This window comes from Drosophila montana, unplaced genomic scaffold (genome assembly GCF_035044405.1).
Source record: "Drosophila montana isolate Dmon_TW-CO22-7 unplaced genomic scaffold, ASM3504440v1 contig_402_1, whole genome shotgun sequence".
Lineage (NCBI taxonomy): Eukaryota > Metazoa > Arthropoda > Insecta > Diptera > Drosophilidae > Drosophila > Drosophila montana.
The window spans coordinates 6,326,880-6,342,127 of NW_026998739.1; the positions used below are offsets into that span (position 1 = coordinate 6,326,880).

Here is a 15,248-nt window from a genome sequence, read left to right on the forward strand (position 1 = left end):
CGCACTCAAATTCGATTCCAAAGATCTATAAGAAAAATCATTTGAGACGTGTTTCGCACTTTTCGCAGAATTTAAACATTTTCGGGTGGAATGCGACTCAAAGATTTTTTATTGCGAAGTTTTTAATTGTATCCGATTTGCTTCAAACTTATTTTCAAAGGTATACATAAAAATGTAATGAATACGTGTTTCAGCGATTTATGAAATTCCACTCGCAGCAGTGGTAAATTGGCGGAAAACGTTTGTATGAAAGTTATTTGTTTACCGCCCGATCAGTTTCAAAATCATTTCAAATTTGTTTGAGAACATTGATCTTATAACATACGTGCCACGGGCAAGGTCGGGTTATACCCGCTAGTATATATATATATATATATGTATATATAAACAGAGGGTTCGAATGTAACTCCTTTATTATTACATATCGTAAATATAATATTTTTTCCTATAATATATTTTGTCCCCATATAATTATTTATTACATAAATAATATCTAAATATCAATTGTTTGTATATTTGAACTGTACGAACGCTTCGATCTAAGAGCTTATAAGAACTAGAGACTTAAAATTTGAATGTAGGTTCTCCTAGTGATTGCGTATTACGAGTTTGTTTCCGATAATCGATATCTTGCCCTGTTTCCAAGCAATTGATATCGAAATCTCATGAGTTTTAATGGCTATAGTCATAAAACTTTACATATATCTTCTTGGATAGTATATATTTAATTCAAGTATTTTTCATTTTATAGCTACCACCACCCAAAATGGTGGACCATAAAAATGTCTGCTTCTTTGTCTGATAATGTTGTGCATTCTATATTTCTGAGTCACACAGCCCCTAGTCGGACAATAGTTTCCTGATGATTCATCTTCTTTCTTTCATTAATCTATAAGCTATGCCTGGTGTAATATTCATTCATAAAGTAATTACGGGTAAAATCGACTCTTCTGGGTTGACAAGTCAATTAAACTTCTCTGTCCCCACTAGACTTAGACGTAATTATATGTATTTATCGCTTGAATGTTGTTCAAATAACTATGAACCGTTCCGAGTCTTCTGTGATGAAATCAACAAGCATTGCAACGTTTTCTTTTTGGAGTCTTCTCGTCCTCGTATAAATTCATATACTCTAGTCACAATATCCCAAATATTGTTATAGATATTACATCTTCTAGTTCGATGCGTTACATTTTATTTCAATCCATTTGACTTAGCAGCAAACTTTAATTTTGTGCTGTTCTTTTATTCTACACAGAACTCCGCCGCCGCATTTGGCTGGTCGGCTTCCATTTTCACCTCAATTTCCACCTGTCTGTCTCAAAGAGCAAACGCAGCTCATTATGCAGTCTATTTACAATATGCTTAAGCAACCAGTATCTGGCTCCTTACCCCCTTGCCCGCCCCCCTTGCGCCCTGCTGCGGAGTGCATTGTAGTGCCACTTGCTGCTGCCTGCCGCAGTATGTACCCCGCCGTCGTCGCCGCTGATGTTGCTGCCTCTTCTTGGCTGCTTTCTGAGTGCTTCGCACTGAAAATTAAAATTACTTTGGTTACGTCAAATAATGTTGCCTGTGGGTGCCAGTTGGCAACGTTGATGGCAAAGCCGAGACGACACCCCCAACCCTCGGGACACCCCCGCAGCTTCGAGCAGCAGCAGGCAACAATTTATAGTGGCTGGAAAATAAAGTGCAGGTAGTGATAAATATGACATGACCAGCAATGCCACTGCCAAAGAAAACACAGAGGCAGCACCAGGTGGAGGCAGCATGCAGCCAAAGGAGCACAGTGTCCAAGGTAACTGAGGTAATATTTTTAATTATGCCAATGCAGACATTTTGTTTCAAGGTGTTTAACTGCAATAGAAGTGGCTACTCCATTTACCTTTTCAAATAATATAAGACTCGCATTTCTTAAAAGTTGCAAGTATCTAGGCACAAATAGTTTTAATTGTATTTCTATTTTGCATTTAAATATTTTAATTAAATGTTTTGCTTACATATTTATTTATGCCAGGCATCTGATTACTGTATTTCTACGTACACAAATTGATTCGACTTTTGTTTAGAATAGGTTTAATATATTGACAGAAAGTACAGCAAAGTAAAAAAAAACTAAAAATGACATAAATAGCTTTTTTTTAATTTGCAAACATTTCTTAAAGTTATAAAACTATTTTTATTCGCTTTAGATTTGGGCGAGGCATGGTTCGAAATGGGTAAAAATGGTATAGTAGTGTATTTCTAGAAACATCTCTGACCTCATGAAGTATATATATTCTTGATCAGCATCAATACCCGAGTCGATCTAGCCATGTCCGTCTGTCCGTCCGTATGCACAAAAGCAAGTAACGCAGCACATATAAGAGCTAGAGACTGAAATGTTGAACGTAGGTCCTCCTAGTGCCCGCGTTGTACGAGTTTGTTTCCGATAATTGATAACTTACCCCGTTTCCAAACAATCAATGAAAATCGATATCGAAATCCTGTTTTTGAGCAAATCTCAGTCACCAAATTTGACATGTAGCTCCTAGAAAAGTATATACTGATCAAGTTTCTTTCATTTTAGTTAGTTAACGAGTGCGTAATACGAGCTGCATTTGGTATTGCGAAAAGAAGGTTCAGGGTATCCCATAGTCTAGCACGAACTATGTTTGTTAAACAGTTTAAGAAAAAATATATGTATGGGCCATTAAAGTCTCTTATCCTGAAAACGGTGGGATTAATTTCTTTGAGTACCAAATATATTTGCATATCTTGCTTGGCCCTAATTTATAATTTTTTACTAAAATACTAGACATTTTTTTTTTGGTTTTTTAATAACTTTTGCCAATCTGGCAAATCAGATTAGAGTAGTTTTAATAATTGTTTAAATACAATTTATAAATAGAGATAGGTAAAGAACAAGATTAATTTAATAGAAATTTGTGGACTAATTGGCATTTTGCTTTACATTGTGTGAGTGGCAGCCCTTCAAAATTTAATTAATTCACAGGCAAATATTAAATGCTTGCCGGCTGAGACAAAGCCCCATTCAGTTTTGTTTCCAAATCCCCTGCAAATGGCGTTGAACAATGCCTATTATTAATAAATACACAATCTCATATACATATGTACAACATATATATTATATGTATATACATTTTGAATAGTAGCTGAATATTGATTCAGTTTTAAAGCACTTTAAATATTGTGTTCTTGTTGCTTGCATCATCCGCTGTGTCCTGTAACAATTTCTCGTGTTGCAATTATTCTGCCATGCACTTTTGCCGATCGTTTAAAGCGTTGGGTAAAGCAGGAAGAGTCGCAGCAGAATAGAAAAAATAAAATATAAAAAAAAAACCAAAGAGAATTCATAACGAGCAAAAAAATACTTGCTGGCAATATTTTATGGTAATTTTATGCAATAAACGTTGAAATGTTTGTCATCAATTTCCTTAACTCATATTTCATGTGCACCATTGGCAAAGTGCACCCCACCAACCGGCCACCCCTTGCTCCTGCCCGCGTCCCTGCGCTGCTCAACAAAGGTCGGCATTGGAGTTTTAAGGGAAGTTACTTCTATTATTTCAAAGACACTCCCCTATCCCTTTCCTTTTTTGTTGCTGCCATCTCTGTCCCAATGATTTTTACCAATAACAAAATTAAGTCTATAAAGGGTGTTATGAAGTTAACATAATAAAAACTAGAATAAATATAACACGCATTTAAAAGAATATGCATTCAACTGCATCTTTATTTATTTTATTTAATATTTATGAACTCTTCCATAATTTTCGAATTTATATACATATTCTAGACATCTAGGCTTAATATTTTAAATTTTTACCATAAACCTTACCTAAAATATTCATTAACTTTTTCATAGCATATGCATACATATATATCTTTATAATATATTATATTTTTAGCATATAAATGTATGTAATATTATTAAAGGATGTTAAGCAATATTATATAATAATAACCCTTATATATTTTATTTTAAGCACATAACTTATTTCATATATTGAAAAGATTTTAGGAAAGTTAATATTATAATAATAAACTTAATATATTATATTCTATACATATAACTTCAAATAATGTTTTTAAAAGATTTAAAGAAACTATATTATTCTATTTGTTGGAATGAATATATATTTTTTTTATACTATGTTTCCTTTTAAATCATGTTTTAGATGTATTTTTCACAATTCTGGACAGCACCAGCAAGACATTTTAATTAATCGTAGGTTGATAAATCAGATTCAGCAGAATCTAAAATATATTCTTTTATAAAAAAAATAGTTTTTTTTATATATATTATTATATATTATATATAATTATGATTATTTAAGTAAAAATGATTTATAAATTATATGAAATTAGAATATAAATTCATAAATAATATAAATTAATACTTATACTTTATGGTCTGCTTAACAATGGGCATTTTTCAAATAGACTTTCTTTCAAAATATTTTTCTTCTTCAAAAAAAAAAAACACCCTTTATAAGTGATAGTCCGTTTAAGTGTTGCTGCGGCAGATCCGTGCATTTTTCTTTTCAAAAATTTTAACGCGTTTCTTTGGTTTTATGCGCGGCTAATGTGATTTCCAGCGCATAAAAGCGATAAATCTATGAAGAAATAAAGGTGGCTGGAGGGGGAGCGGGGGAGCAGGACTATGCGGTAGGGGGACTGTGCAGTAGGAGCAGACCTTGGACTTTTCGTTTTCAGTCAGAGAGCGTGCAATTTTTATGTGCCTTCGATGGCCGGGCTAACGAGGCAGTTAAACGGCAGCAAACGCCAATTTCTGACGCCGCTGCAATCGGCTCCCATTAAATGCACATTTTTGTATGGAACGGCAGACACTTCGATTTCTGCATATTTTCCCTCTCTTTTTTTTAGTGGCACTTGCTTCTTTTTTCAATTTCTGCATAGCCACTAAAATTGTTTAGCCAACAAACGTTTGCACTTGTTTAGCCAAACAGATTTTCATTAAAGCAAGAAAAAAAAAATAGAGCAGCAGCCAATAGAAGAGTTGTTCAAACACACACAAACGCATCAATGGACTAGTATATATTTAATTGATTTCAATGAAGGCCATACTAGCTCCATAAAATTGTATTTTCAACGCAAAAACTGATTGTAAGCTGGCTTAAAATGAATAACGAAGTGCACTTGAATTTAATGCTCTTGCTAATCCTTTTAAATAAAATTTTGATATATTTTAGTTGAATTAAATATGAAATTTTCTATTTCTGATTTAATCAAATACAATTTAAAGAGGCAAGTTATGAAATATAGTTATAATTTATTCCAAAAAATTACTGCCATTCACGGCAATCTATTAATTATTAATTAATATTTTAAATATTTATCGATATGTTTCATAAATTTGCATTTTGTTACAAACGACATGGGAAACATTAGTTATCCCTTACTTATTTATAATTATGCTCGTATATTAAATTGGACTAAAAATGCCGCCCACAATGGCAATCGAAAATGCATTGAAAAGGCGAAGAGCTGAGTGGTTTTCGTGTACAGCGCTGTGGGCGTGGAAATTTTTAGCAAAAATTCAAAACAATTTCGCAATTTTATGAACAAGAACAAGAACCGCCAAAAACATGCCCCCGAATTTTTTTGCACATCTGAATTCCAATGCGTGGCGCACGTTGAGGCTTTAGAAAATTGTTATTTAAAATAAATTGCAGCAAAAATGTTAAGCCAATCGAAAACAGAAACTAATGTTCAAAATATTTTCTAGCGCTAAGTTAATAAAAAAAACTAGTGTTAAAAATTGTTTCAAGTGGTACAAGAAATTTATAAAATTCCGAAGATATTGCAATAGCTATCTAATATTATAAAAATGTATATAAATTTTTTTTATTTTTTTACTCACTCATAGAATGATCTGTTTTTAAAGTAAACAGAGTACATTTGCTGTAGGAACGAACTTTTTGGATATTTTATTAGCGTCAAAATTAACTTGTTTAAATTTAAATATATCTGTCTGTATCAGACAGATGTATATTAAAACAGATTTGTTTTCCATTTTTGATTTTAATAAATTAAACGCCAGACCGTGAGCCAGCTAAATAACTATTTTTTATATATTTTTCAACTTGAATTTTCTGATATATTATTATATGATAATTAATATTTGATATTCTATTTCAAAAGTATATAGGGTGGGTATGCACTCTTCTTGCACTCCTTAATAATATTATATTTGAAAAGTTAATAGAGTATATTTACCTGTATTCATGAAAACTTGCACTGCTATTTGTTAATCCTAACTGTTAAAATTTCCCAAATTTTTCAAAATTAGTTAACATTTTCACAATCTATTTGCTGCAAAGCCTCTAGAACACATAATTCAGCCCTTAAATAACATCAATATATTATATAATTTTATATATATAATATAACATTCTATAGGATTCATAAGTTTTGTTCATATTTTTATTTAATCAAACACATAATAATATTTATGACGTCTTAATAATTGATTTGGTAACATACATCTATTACCTGCACTAACTTGTCTATCCGCACACCCCCTTCCACCATCATACATATGCTGCTGCCGTCAGCAGGGGTGTCTACTGTGCCCCCATTGTACACTGTGCTCTGTGAAACTGAGGCAGGCAACATAAAATATGCAGACGAATAGCAAATGCGATGTGTCTTGTGCCGAGTTGAGTCGAGGCTGATGTCTGGTAGTTAGTTAGCTCAGTAGCTCGGCTCAGCTAGTTGTTGGGTAGTTGTCTCGACATGACACGGACAATAACAACAACAACAAGAACAACGACAACAACAAGAACAACAACAACAACAGCAGCAGCAGCAAGAACGGGAGACAACAGCAACTAAATACAAACATTTATTATTTTTTTTGGGCCTGGGCCTTAGCAAAAGCAAAGCAAAAGCGAAGCGACTAATTAAACTGATGAGAGACAATGCCTCATGTAAAACACAAACAACTAACAGCAACAACAGCAACAACAACAATAAGAACAACGAGGCCAAATACTAACCATACCCGCCGCCCGGCTCTTGTAACTGGGACATTGTTGTATCCAAAACAACAACAATTCAGTATTTCGTCTTGTTTTTTGTTGCTGTAACAGCACATTTAAACAATTGTACACAAACACACACACACACATGGGCAGTGGGCGGCTGGGCTGGGCGTGACAGCTACCCCCACATATACGAAATGTTGTCATGGCATTTGCACAATTTCCCACAATGAAAAATAAATAGGTGCAGGATTCATTAGGATTACAACATCGCACAACACAGCAGCAGCAACACACACATACACACACACACACACACACATACAAAATACGAAACTCTGGACAGACGCCATTTTGAGTGATATTTCAGGCTAGTTCTAGGCTCGTTGATAGAGTGTGTGCGAGTGTTAGGTAATCATCAAGTATACAACAAACAGTTGTTGCACTTGCCACACACCCACGCACACACACACACACAACATTTTCAAATACTCCTTCGTTCAATACAAAATGTTGCCATTTGCACATGTAAATGAGATGCAGCTGCTGTTGCACTCTATCGCATCTCTGCTTATATTATGCACTTCTTAGCTGATTTGTCATGACTTGTCAGGCACTATAAGTTCGAACCTGGGGGTAAGGAAATTGCTAACTGTGTGTTTATTTGTGTTAAGTATAAGCTCTTGCTACGGTTACTATCAGGTAGTAAGAAGATGCAGCGTCTTGGTCTGTTGCATGTAACGTCTGTAAGGCTGACTATCTTTATAGAATACAAATATATATTAAGATCTGCATAAGGTTTATTTTATTAAAAAGCTAATGGGCTAAAATTTTTGACTAAAATTTGTTCCTTAACTCTTTTACAAAAATCACAAAATTTAATTATAATTAAAATAACAATAATAATCATGAATATGATTAAAATTAAAATATTAATTAATTAAAAAATAATACATTTTTATTGCTTTTCTTTTAGTAATTTTTTAAATTCTATTATTATTTATTTAATAGTTAACCAATGCAGGTAGCTTTCGGGTTATCTTAAATTAAAATGATTTTACCTTATAATATCAATAATAAAATTAATATATTATAATATAAGAATAATAAAAAACATATGAACGTATGGCTCATAATTTTCTTATAAAATAATTAAAAACAAAAAAAAACAGCTTGAACTACATCAAAAAATAATTAGAAAGAGCATAGAAAAGTTGTAATATTTAAAAATAACATGGAAATACAATTTGTAAATGTTATTGCTATTGTTATGAGTTAGTGTTAGTCGTCTTTTTTTTGTTGTATGTGTGTTTTGTTGTATTTATATTTGCCACTGATAACTTTCTGTGCTCGATAAATAGTTACGAATTTGCATTCAGTCGGATTTGACATTTGGGCCAATCAGTTAGCATAGGCCACACAATACGCATTGTACCTGATTGTTGTTACCAAAAAGTCAGTCAGTTTATTAGGCTAAAACCGAGTTAGAGTCTGGTGGGGAAAATACAATAATCAATTGAATGGGTTTTGTTTTAATGATTAAGCACAATTAATTATGCACGCATATTGGGAAACAGAAGATAAATCGTAATGGAAATTCATATTTTAAAGATAAATTGCATTTAATTCTCGCATTAAATAAAACAATACACGTTGAGTGCCAGTTTAATTTTGATTATTTCCAGTTCGTTAGATTGTTAATATTAACTTTTGTAGCTGTCATCATTGCTCTCTCTCTCTCTCTCTCTCTCTCTCTCTCTCTCTCTCGCTCTCTCTCTCTCTCTCTCTCTCTCTCTCTCTCTTGTAGTATTATCTGTTAAATTACCTAATTGCAACTCCGTTTGTGAGCTCACATATGGGCCGTTGACTGTTGTTTACCTGAACATTTTGGAATATTTTACGCAGCAACGCCTTCTAATTATGGCGCAGCAGCGCTTACACTCACACACACACACACACACACAGGCACACACACACACAACAAATAGCATATGTTTACGCAACATAAACAGAAATCTCTGGCTCACAAAATGTTGAGCAAATAGTCGAGTCGAGTCGAACTGAGAACCGTAAGACAAAGCCTGTTGCCAAAATATTTGCTAATTTATAAAATGCACTTGCAACAGCACGTGACCAGGTTCAAGCTCTCTCTCTCACACACACACACACACACACACATTTATATATATGGGTGTGTGTATTCGGGTGTGTTTTCTGGAGCCTTTGACATATGACTGAGTGCAAAATAAACAACATGAAAAATGCCAACAATGACGAACTTTGTGCTCATCAGCCTCGGCTCTGTTATCAAAATTAAAAACTATAATATACACTGACTAACCGACTGCTTAATACCCTATGCAGAAAAATGTTCGTATACTAAAATGTTTTTATTTTTAAATGCAAATCAAAAATTGTAAGACTAAATGGTTATATAATTAGAAATTTTAATAATCTGATTTTGTGCTTAAATTTTAAGAAAAGTGTGCGTATTTTATTCCTTTCTTCAACTTTTACACATTAACATATTAAAATGATCGAAATTTACCAACTGTAACTGCAAATATATATGCCCCAAATATGCGCTACAACACGTTCACAGAGAGCATCTCAGTACTTTAACAAAATATCGAATACATAATAAGTTATATGCGAACATATAGCGCTGACTGCGTGCATACATAATATATATATATATATTTAATTATGTATATATAGTGCATAACGTGGCAAACATAATTCATTTTTGAAAATCGATTTGCTCGCTTTGTCCCGCTTACTATCGCTGGCGACTGCGGCGTCGACTGCGACGTCGACGTCAGCGACGCTGCAGTTTATGAGCTTATTGTTTACGCTGCTTTCAGCCATAAATATTTGCAAAGTGCTTGTAAAAAACAAAAGGTGGCCCAGAAGGAGAGAAAAAGAACGCGTTGGGCCGGAGTGGGTGTAAGCTGGTGTTGATGATGGTCAGCTGCAGCTGCTGCGGGCTGTAAAGGGAGCGGGCAGGGGCGGCTGTGGCAGCCCCAATAACTTTGTTAAATGCGGGCGCCGGGCTTTGTTACGTCTTGTTGTTTATGTTTTTCCCCTTTGTTGCTGTTGTTGTTTTTGGCTGGCATAAAACTTAACTTTTAGTTTGCATGTTGCGCCATTAATGGAGCTGAATGAAATTGAAGTGCACTTGGCCATTGCCCCAACCTATATATATACCCACGGCAGCCAGAAAATTCACAAAACCCACCAAAAATCAACCCAAAAATCAGCAAATGCCCGACAAGAACAACAATAAAGCGCAGCCAAACAGGCGACTAAGTCCATAATTGCCAACAAACGGCAATCAAAATTGTATTGACGATTTGCCCCGCACCGCTTACGCCTCCCTCTACGCTGGTCGCGATGCTAGTGGTGGCAGCACGCATTAAGTAGTCATAAAATATTGGCTTACCCTGCAGCATGGCACGCTGGCGCCCTCTATTGTCGGCACCTTCAGTGCACGGTGCTATAAAATTTAATTTATTTGTCTCTAATAATTTCCCATGGCAACTGTTTATTCAGCGGCCTCCACCTTGCTGCAGGATATATAACCATGAACCGTGCGCCCTAAATGGGCGTATTAGCTCTAGAGGCTACGTTCTTATAGGTCTTGTCAAGTTGTTTCCCTATATCTAGGTTTAACTGATGTATTTATGAATTATTAAATTATTATAGCATACTTTCTTGAGCTTCTACTTAAGTTTTTGAAGATGTTAATAATTATAATTATTTAAATATGTTTAACAAAACTATTTCACAATAAAACACATTGAAATAATTGCACACAATATCTTTACCACTTGAGCTTTCATTTGCTTTATTTAACTCAAGGTATTGCAAGATTGAAATGTTGCTTTTATTTTACATTCTAGAATGTATGACTTAATATTTCCTTTACAGGGTATCTACGCGTGTAGCACTTGACACTTGTACAGCGCACTTGTTGTCGCAGCGAGCTACTGTTTGCATGTCAACATCAAAGTGGCAACAAGAAGACGTTCCTCACACACACACACTCGCGCACACCCACTGCAACACAACATAACTTGATTTGGCTTGCGTGCTATTTTGAATTGTTCTATAACAACCGATGCGGCTCTGAGGAGCCCAGAACCAAGCCTAAGCCCCAATCCCAGTACCAGTCACACTGAATGGCAAGAGCTAGAGGGGAAAGGAAGAGAGCTCGTAAAGTTGGGTCCACTTAAGCGCAATTGTTGGCCATAAAACTCGACTGGGTCTGCGCCAGCTGTGAGCGATGTGTGTGTGCGGGTGTGCGAGTGTGCGTGTGTGCTGGGCAAACAAACTGAGCGTAACAGGGGCCAGGCCCAGGTCTGGAGACGTAATGCACAATTAGATCGTCGCCGCAAATTGAAACTAAATGCAGTTAATAATGGAGAACCCAAGAGCTCAAGTCTGTTGCAATTGTCTTCGCCCAGTTTTCACTCTGTGTGTGTGTTTTTCTGATGGCTCCAAACAAATCGCATGTCAATTGTTTATTTAGTGGAACTGCAACCGGACGCTGTTCATTATTTTGCGATGGAGCAGCAGAAGTGGGGATTCCAGACAACAATTGACTTATCATTCGACTTGTGTGCGGTGGAATTTACGCGTAATTCCCCGTAGAGAATTTCGCCCCAACTCTGGGCAAACGCTGTACAACAACAGTCGGACAATGGCAAATGCCACGCAATCGGCTTATGCTGACATTGCTGCGGTATGATGCCACAAACTACGACAACGCTGACGATTGTCAACCCAACAACAAAAACAACAACAATAACAATAACAATGGGCATCAAAATCCGACCACAAGCAAAAGCGAAACAATGAAGCGCTTAGGAATAAAAAAAACACAGAGAGAGCGAGAAATCAACAATTGTGACAATAACAACAACAATGGTGTGCGACCACGCCCCAAAGTCCCTGCCCTGTAAGTAATAGCAATTAAAAGTGTTTTGCCCCTTTTGTTGACTCTCAATAAAAATGCCAATTTATGATTTGAGTCCTTCGACTATACAAATTGACAATGCCAGCAATTATTTCTGGCCTTAAAGAAGTTTATTTGAACTACAAAAATGTGTGTAGATTGTATGTATTTATCTAAATTTCTATATATATATATATATGTGTTGGTAAGCACTTATAATATAATATATATATATGCAATAAGTACCTGTAAGCCTTCATATATATCTAAGTATATAAACACAAGGACTCGGCAGATGGATTGCCTAAGTAACCCGCACAAAGGGACTACTGAACAAAGAGTTTTCAGGTTTGAGGTTCATTCTAAAATATGAAACTTAAATCTGTTTTTAAAAATCGGACGTAAATATAAGTAAACATAAGTCTAGTAAGACTTAAGTTAAGTTATAATTATATTTGTTTTATTATTTAAGTAACTTCTAGACTAGATTATTTAGTTAAGCTAAAATTGTATTTTTACTTACAACTAACTTTTAGACTTTGTATTCCAATGTTTACATGTTAATATGGTTTCGTCTTTTGATGCTGATTAAATATTTGTATACCTTTTGGACTTGGAGCTAACCTCTTCAAAGAGTTACCCATTTTGTGAAAGACAGCGAAATTAAAAGTTGCTGGTTCAATTTAGGGTTCAAATCAAATCTCTGGCAATAGATTTGGTTCGTGAAGCTGAAGCCAGATTTTGGCTTAAGACTTAGGCTGTCATTTATGCATATTCAAATTTGTAATAAATAAAATTTAATTTAAGGTTCTAACTGCCCGTTCTACTGTAAATATTCTAAGCCTTAGATATTTTCATATAGAAATTGCAGGCTTCATTTTATATACACCTTAAGTTGGCATCTACCAAATATTGTTGGGTTCAATGATAACTATTTGGGGCTGAGTCTCCCCCTGAAAGGTATATAAATTTTAAGTCAAACCTTTTTTAAAAAAAGATAAAGTTCGGTTTGGGTTTTTGGAACAATTAGTTCTTTTAACTTCCAGGTTTGATGTGGTTTCAATCCTGTTTACAGTCTTGATTTCATGACATTCTTATAATCTATATAAATTTATATAAGTATTATAACACATATAAGATCGTTTATCGATTGTTTCTTTATAGGTATGCAATTGGGCTTCTGCTACACCTACAGCAAAGGGAAATGTTTACCATAAAATGATCTTAGATACCAAATTATATTAGTCAGAACTATCTGGAGTATAAAAAGCTGTCTTATCATTGGGTAAGTACTTAAAATACTTTCAATTTCCAATTTTTCTATAAAATTTAGCAGAATTTTGAAATTTAAACAGAATTTAAAATATTTGCCTCCACTTCTAATTGTTAATTCTGAGAATAATTCTTTCAACTCTTATGAAAGTACTCAGCAAAATTTGCATGAGTTTACATTGCCTTTGAATGTCTGCTGCAGGCATTCGCTGGGTGTTCGGTCGTTGCGTCTCGTCTGGCCCCAGCTCGAATCGAGTCGAGTTCTAATTGAAGCCTTTCACGGGTAGCGTTTAGAACAGAGCTGAGATAAAAATTCAATTAAGCCCCCGAACAACACCTTTGTCAACTAATTACATGTCCCGGCGACGCGTCGACGAAAGGCCAAAGCAATTTCTAAGGTGGCATTTTAGCTTTTAATTGAAAAAAAGCCGGGCGCATTGAGTGACAAAGGTGTGATTTATTGTTTGGATTGCTTTTTAGATTTCTTTCTCTCTCTCTCTCTATCGTTTCTCTCTTTGATTTGCGCACATTTTTGTATTTGCACTTCATTTCGGGCCGCTACTTTTCAATTGTCTGCAAAGTTTTTTTTATTCGGCCCAAGCAATTGGCATTTAAATTAAGCCCAAATTTGCCTCAATGCTTAAAGTAAATTTTAATTTCAGCATCGTTAAGCAAATGGCAAAAAGGGTTCCAAGTTGGCCAACTGGGTTAACAATTAATTGTGCTGCACAGGCTTAAAGGACAATTGATTTTAGCACTTTGACGATTGCAAATAATTTATTCCAAGAGTTTTACACAAATGTTTTGATTTCGCCATTTAATCGATTAGCTGTGAATTTACAAAAGCAGAAAATCAAATCCACGAATTCAAGATGGAAACGTGTTTTATTTGCTTCCAGCGAATATATAAATATCTATATAAATACATATATCTACAAAAGATTCCTTGCAAATATATATTATTTAAATATAAATTTGACATACCGTCGTGTCAGCTCGTGTCTGTATTTTGTGATAAAATCTAGTGTACTTTCATCACTAGCTAAAATTTTAATAGAAGAGTCGCGGCGTGCCATTCAAGAGAAAAAGGAAATTAATTTATTGAGCAGCTGCTGCCGAGCTGTTGAGATATTTGAATATGGCTGCAGGTAACAATTTAATTAAAAATGCCGTGTGCCGTGTTCCCTGACGCGGCCACATTTTGCGGCAGACGAACGGATATCCCTTTGCCGCAAGATTGATCAAAGTGTTCGATATCGATAACGATTTTAATTTCGATTTTTGTCGTTGTTGCCAGCTTTTGAAAATGATTTCTCCAATGCTTAGAAAGCTTGTGGCGCGCATTTTCCGCCGCGCTAATTAGATTTGTGCAATTGGTGCGAAACCGGATTCGCATTAATTTACTTTCGATGCATATTGATTTAAATTCGCGGCAAAGGAAATAGAACTGCCAGAACAACAAAAATGGGTCAAGCAACATGTTTATTTATTTTTCGTCTTTGTATTATTTTTGAAATAACAATGGTGAATAATTTATTTAAATTTTGGCTTACTTTATATTCATTATGCGTGTAAGCTCCATTTAATCAATATTGTTTTAGTTTCTATTATATTGAAAAAAATTAGTTTTTCCTCTTTTGAATTCAAAATGCATACTCTTTTGTTCAACAATATGATATACATGTTGTTTTTATTAGCAAACATGTCAGAATTTGCTTTCTAAAAAAGTAATTAAAACAAAAATGCATTCCACAATTTGAAACAAGTAAGAGGCTCAAGTCGGGACTTCCCGACTAGGGGATACCCTCGCTCTATTTAAAACAAAAATAGTTCCCTTAATAAGACTTGAGCCCATACTAACAATTCATTTTGACGAAAATAGCTAAAGAATTAAAGATGCTTGATAAATATATATACAACTTAAGAAGTAACCTAAAACCTAAGATTTGTAAAAAAAAAAGGATTTCGATGTCGATTTTAATCGATTGTTTGCAAACGGGGCAAGTTATCGA

At 34.6% G+C, this 15,248-nt stretch overlaps 1 protein-coding gene across 3 annotated transcripts in view; it reads left to right on the top strand.

The window, feature by feature from the left end:
* The window catches only part of LOC135438898 (uncharacterized), a 152,895-nt gene that overhangs the window by 75,706 nt on the left and 61,941 nt on the right, over positions 1 to 15,248 (top strand). For 2 of the 3 annotated variants that reach the window (XR_010437954.1, XM_064697447.1), the window contains exon 3: positions 13,129 to 13,249. The exons of the other annotated variant lie outside the window; for it this stretch is intronic. The gene's annotated coding sequence lies outside the window, so the exon portion shown is untranslated. The remainder of the gene's footprint in view (positions 1 to 13,128; positions 13,250 to 15,248) is intronic. 3 annotated transcript variants of the gene reach the window in all.